Source organism: Peromyscus californicus, unplaced genomic scaffold, assembly GCF_007827085.1.
Source record: "Peromyscus californicus insignis strain IS unplaced genomic scaffold, ASM782708v3 Scaffold_11__1_contigs__length_118956290, whole genome shotgun sequence".
NCBI classification, from domain to species: Eukaryota; Metazoa; Chordata; class Mammalia; order Rodentia; family Cricetidae; genus Peromyscus; species Peromyscus californicus.
Genome location: NW_026294402.1, coordinates 340,817 through 346,946, shown reverse-complemented (window position 1 = coordinate 346,946; position 6,130 = coordinate 340,817).

The window sequence follows — 6,130 nt, the reverse complement described above, 5'->3', positions numbered from 1 at the left end:
ATGGGAATGGGGGGTGGGCTGGGGGGAAAGTGAGGGGGGCGGGAGGGGAGAGAACAAGGGAATCTGTGGCTGATATGTAGAACTGAATTGTATTGCAAAATAAAAATTAAACAAAAAAAACTAAAGACATTTTTATTATTTAGCTCATTAATTTATAGTAGAAGAAAAACTTCATCACTGTATTGCTAGTATAGAACAATTATGAATATTTTGTATAAATATGCATGGATCATATGAATATGCCTATGTACAGTTAAACAAAACTGGGATAATAAAATTTTTAACTTGAACTTCAAAAAAAAAAACAAAAAAAAATTTTCTTAAGGTATGAACTTTATATCAAAATTATATATATATATATATAAACTTTCTTAGTTTGAAAAATGAAAGAAAATGAAAAAAGAAGATATAGATAAGAAGTATATTATTGAATCTTCTCTGAAAAGAAAAACAAGAGAATGTGGATATGATAAGATAAAAAGGTAGATTATTGAATCTACATTTAAAAAGCAACTACTACTTTTAAATATTTACATGGGATAGAATTTTTATATGTTGTATACAAATTATGTATATTGACACAAATTTGAGATTGATTTTGGTAGAAAATACTGTACATATATTTCTAATCTTGCTCAAGGTATTGTACCTATACAGTTCATTTAACAATTATAATGCAATTTTCTAGTCCTTGAAAGTTATTACCAGCTATTTAGGATAATTAAGAAATGCAGGTTAATAATTAATCATTACAATCGAGCTTGTAGTCATATTAGTTATGTTTTCAAGGTCAAGCAGAAATACATTTTAGATAGACAGGTCATCTTCAAACACTTCAGAGATCTACTAAACATGGCATTTAAGATGTTTTAATAATATAGATTTTTTTAATGACAATGAGACATGTCTTCTCCTGGCAGCACCAAGCTACCCAGAGATGATTGGCATTGAAGAAACTCCATATATAGTTTACTTACTTTGTGGCAAAAGTTAGCCACTGGGCAAGAAAACACCCTTGCCTCAACTGCTGACACAATGCTGTTCAAAATGAACAAGCAGGATATAAAAGAAAGGACTGCTGAATGTTGCCAAGACAAGGTAGGAAGGATCTTTAGAAAATCCTGCTTCTCAGATGAGTCTGTTAGATATGCTAGGCCTCTAGGCTAAAGATGGATACACCAACATTGCAGTGGAACCTTGGGTGACTGTCCAGGCAGCCAATTGTTTCTGTCATTTCTCACATGCTTTGGAAGTTGCTTGTTTGCACTTCTTCCTTACTCAATTAATATTATTTCCTTCTTGGGTCTCTGAGGGAGTTGATGATTAGACAGTTATAGTTCTAGTTTTCCTTGTTAAGAAATTGAGAACAGAAACTCACTAATGCAAATGGACTAGACAATGTTGATGTATTTATTGCCTGTGTATATTGTATATAGTTATTGTACTTGTATACAGTTTTTCTTATATTAGTTATAACCTTCTTTTATTATTTTAGACAAAAAAGGGGAAATGTGGTATTATATTGTGTACCCAAATAAAGGTTTCCAGTGACTATCATAAACATAGAGGTCAGGCAGTGGTAGCACATGCCTTTAATCTTTTCATTCAGGAGGCAAAGATTCATCTGGATTTCTGTGAGTTTAAGGCCACACTGGGACAGAGCCAGGTATGGTGGCACATGACTTTAATCCTAGCACTAAGAAGGTAGTAAGATAGCAGGGCACAGAAAGGTATATAAGGTATGACTAAACAGGAAGTCTCTCTGAGACTGAGGATTTTGTAGAGGTAAGAACTTGTGACTGGCTTGTTCTGCTTCTCTGATCTTTCAGCTTTCACTACAATATTTGGCTCTGGGGTTTTTTATTGTAAGACCTTTTAAGATTAATGTTAGATTAAGCCAAAATAATATTTGATTTTGTTCCCTTGACCTCATCATGATGTAGACAGCCACATGACTAGCAGTCATCTTTTACTGAGGTTTACTAAGATTGAAAAATAAATTTAGTTTCTAATGAGCTCTCTGTTCATTTTATCTCTTTCTAGAGTAAGGAAACAACAAGCCTCAAATATATTAGATTGGTATGAAATTTATCTGTTCAGATCAACAAAGACTAACTTAGACTTTTACACATTTACACCTATATCTTTGCCAAGTATTCAATACCAAGCTTCTAGAGAATTTAAATAAATGATGGCATATGTTTAATAAATAAGATATGTGATATATTTAAAAGATAAATTATATATATTCTATAATGGAATTTCTGGTCCCCTGAGAGTGTCCTCTCTCCAGAGTTGGGCCACACTCCAACTCACAAACCAATTTTTCCTGTTCCCATTTGACTCTGGGATCTTTCCCCTGTCACTCTTCTTTGCCTTCTCAGGAGACAGTAAGTCCTAGTCTTATGAAAGCTGCTAACATATTGAAGACTGTTAGGGAACACAAGATGATAATAAGTCATTTATACCTAATGGACAGGCAGTCCTCAAATGCGCAGAGATCTGCAGAATATGACATTTAAAATGTTGATCAAAAAGCTTATTATATCAGACAGAAACTCCCAGATCACAGCAGTGACAAAGGTCTTTAAAGAAGAAGGTTGTGAGGCACCATGATGTCTCCACCTGAATTATGACAATGCTGACCTCTGGGCAAGATGCCCCAATGTGATGCCTGCAGCCAGGACCCAGCCCAGACTGTGGACAAGCAACAGGACATCAGAGAATTGATTGCAAACCTTTTGCCTAGAAAAAGTTAGATCAGTCTTCCCTATGTCCCCCTTTGATGGGAAAAACTCATACCTTATAGGCCTGGCAGCCAAAGATTGATGTTGTTCTGATACTTCTGCCTGCAATGATGTGGAGACCTGTATATGGCTAATTTGGTATGGACTGGTTCTTATCATTTTTAAAAGATTCAAAAGCTGTTTGTATAATTTATCCTTGTCAGATCTCTGATGCCATTTGACAACCATGCTTTGCTTCAGCTGCCTTCTCAGTTCTCTATGTAAAATTCACATGTCTCATTCTCTTAGAGCTAATGCTAAGTCTAGACACAGTTCACCTTGCTACCAGACTAAAAAAGAGATTTAAACTCATTTTGCAATGACTTCTTTCAGTAAGGTGCTTTAAGGTTTATTTATATGGAGATAGGAAAGCTATCTCACTTCTGTTCACTTACTTATCCTTTTCAGATCTGATGATGTTTGCCATTTTTAATGGCTCTCTCCCTCAACTCCAAGGTTTTTATGGACTTTACTAGTCCCAGCTTTTAGAAACAGGCTAGCATTGGAGGTGGTAGGGAAGCGTCCCTCCTCCTTCACTCACTCAACTATTTCCACTCAGTAAATTCCCCTTGGCTGTAGATTTAAAGATGTGTTTCATTTGGTTGAAACTAGGCCCTGGAAAAATGTTCATATCTTCTACCCCAAAGCCATAGCTTTGCTATGATGCCAAGATGTAAATCTGTTCCAGTTGTTTTATAGTCGTTTGCAGGTTCCTGCACAGATCCACACCTCCTGCCAGATTGTGCCAAGGCAAGGCCCTCAAAGACCCTCCAGATACATCACCAGCCACTGCACCAACCAAGGACACCAGCTGGGCAAATACTGGCAGGTTGGCTTCACCCACATGCCCACTCATAAAAAGTCCATTATCTCCTAATTTGTTGACACTTTTACAGGATGGGGTCATTTTCCACCTCCAGAGAAACAGCATATGTGATGGCTCCTGTACTAGAACACATCATCCCTCAATTTGGTGTGCAATCTTGCCAAGCTCCTGGGACTTCACTGCTGGTACCACTTCTTCAGGCTCAAGCAGACACCTACCTAGTAACTGGAACCTGGTTTTTCAAGATGTCCCAATGAAGGGCATATCTGCTTACATGTCTCACTCATTCACCCTTGCATCTCCTTTACAACCAGGGCACTCTTCAATTCTATTCTTTCTGGCAGTTATCACTTTTCCATGGTTAGCCCTGCTCATGGGGCTGATGTTAATAATCTATTTTTTCCCTAGCAACCTGCCTCTCATCTCCCTCAAGTGTCTCCAGAATTACGGCTAACTAAATGCTTCTTCATTCACACATCACGCTGTAGATAACCCTGACTCCTAACTTTCTCCCACTTAGCCCCTTGTTAGCAGGAAGCAGTCTTGAGAATTCAACACCCTCATTCCCCCCAACTTGCTATCTATAACTCACCTTTTTATAATAATCAAAAAATGGAGGAATGTTAATATTCTGTACTGTCCCTTGGAGACCCACCCCTTGGGGACCTGCCCAGCATCCTGACATCATCTTATGTAAAGTCCCCTTTAAGAAACACCCCTCCCCCTTTGCTCTCTCTCCTCCCTCTCACCAGAAGTAGTTCCCACCTCTCTCTCTCTCTCTCTCTCTCTCTCTCTCTCTCTCTCTCTCTCTCTCCTCTTTCTCTCCCCCTTTAATAATAAACTTTCCATGTGGAAATGTGACTGCATGGTGTGAGTCACTTTCCACCTCTCCACATCACAGCACACTGCCACATCTGCATGGTGTGTTTCCCAAACCCACTGGGGTACTTTGGCCCAACTCGCCAAGGCCTCCCATCCACCATTTCATAAAATCCCAGATGAGGGAAAATAGAATATATTTTGATGATGGACTGGAAGTGGTTGAGAATGAGAACAGGAGGGATCAGGTTGAGATAGGAGGTAGGAATGGAGAGAATACAAAAATACTGGAATTGCAGGGCATTTAGGAGGCTATGTAGAAACTTAGCGCAGTAAGCACTCCCAGAATTCTACAGGGTGATCCTAGTGAAGACTCCTAGTAATGGAGGATACAAAGCCTGATCTGGCCATCTTCTGTAACTAGGCAACTTCCAGTGGTGGGACTGGGACACTAATTCATCCACAAAATCATCAACTTACAATTTACCCTGCCTGCTAGACAAGCTGGGGCAATGGAGGCACAGATCTTGTGGGAATGGCCAACCAATGATGAGTCTATCTGTGGCCCATACCAGAAAAGGGAGCCCATGCCCAACACTGCCTAGATGACCAGAAACAAGAGACTGGACAGCCCAGAGAGCTAGGAAAGAATTTATAAAATCCATAAATGGTTCCTAATGATATTCTGTTATACTCATAGATCAGTGCCTAGCCTAATCATTATCAGAGAAGCTTCCTCTGGTAGGTTATGGGAGCAGATGCAGAGACCCACAGCCAAATATGAGGCACAGGGAGAGCCCAAAGGTGATCTCCATCCTCCATTGGGTCCCTTTCCTCAGTGCTCAGGAAACCCCATTGAAGAGGGGAACAAAAAGTTGTTGGATCCAGAGAGGTTGAAGACACCAGGAGAACATAGCCCACAGACTCAATAAAGAAGGTCTCATAGATGCTTACAGAGACTGAAGCAGCAATCATGGAGACTGTATGGGTCTGCACTAGGTCCGCTGCAAATATGTTATGGTTGTTAGCTTGCTTTTTGGAGACTCCTAATAGTAGGAGTGGGGGTGTTCTGACTCTTGTTTGCCTTTGTGACCCTTTTAATCCTACTCAATTGCCTTGCCCAACCCTGGAATGAGTTTTTGTACCTAGTCTTACTATAACTTGTTATGCCATCTTTGATTGATATCCCTGGGAGGTCTGCTCTTTTCTGAAGGGAAATGGAGGAGGAGTAGATCTGGGGCTGGGGTACTGGGAGGAGTGATGAAAGGGGAAACTTTGGTTGGAATGTATTAAGAGAATAATAAAAAAAAGAGAAGGAGGGAGATCTATAAAACAAAAGAGTATCTTTTTTTTAGAATGTGTATATATATATATATATATATATATATATATATATATATATTTAAATTTTTTTATTTTTATTTTGCAATACAATTCAGTTCTACATATCAGCCATGGATTCCCTTGTTCTCCCCCCTCCCGCCCCCCTCACCTTCCCCCCAGCCTACCCCCCCATTCCCACCTCCTCCAGGGCAAAGCCTCCCCCATGGACTTAGATCAACCTGGTAGATTCAGTCCAGGTAGGTCCAGTCCCCTCCTCCCAGGCCAAGCCAAGCGATCCTGCATAGGCCCCAGGTTTCAAACAGCCAACTCATGCAATGATCACAGGACCTGGTCCCACTGCCTGGATGCCTCCCAA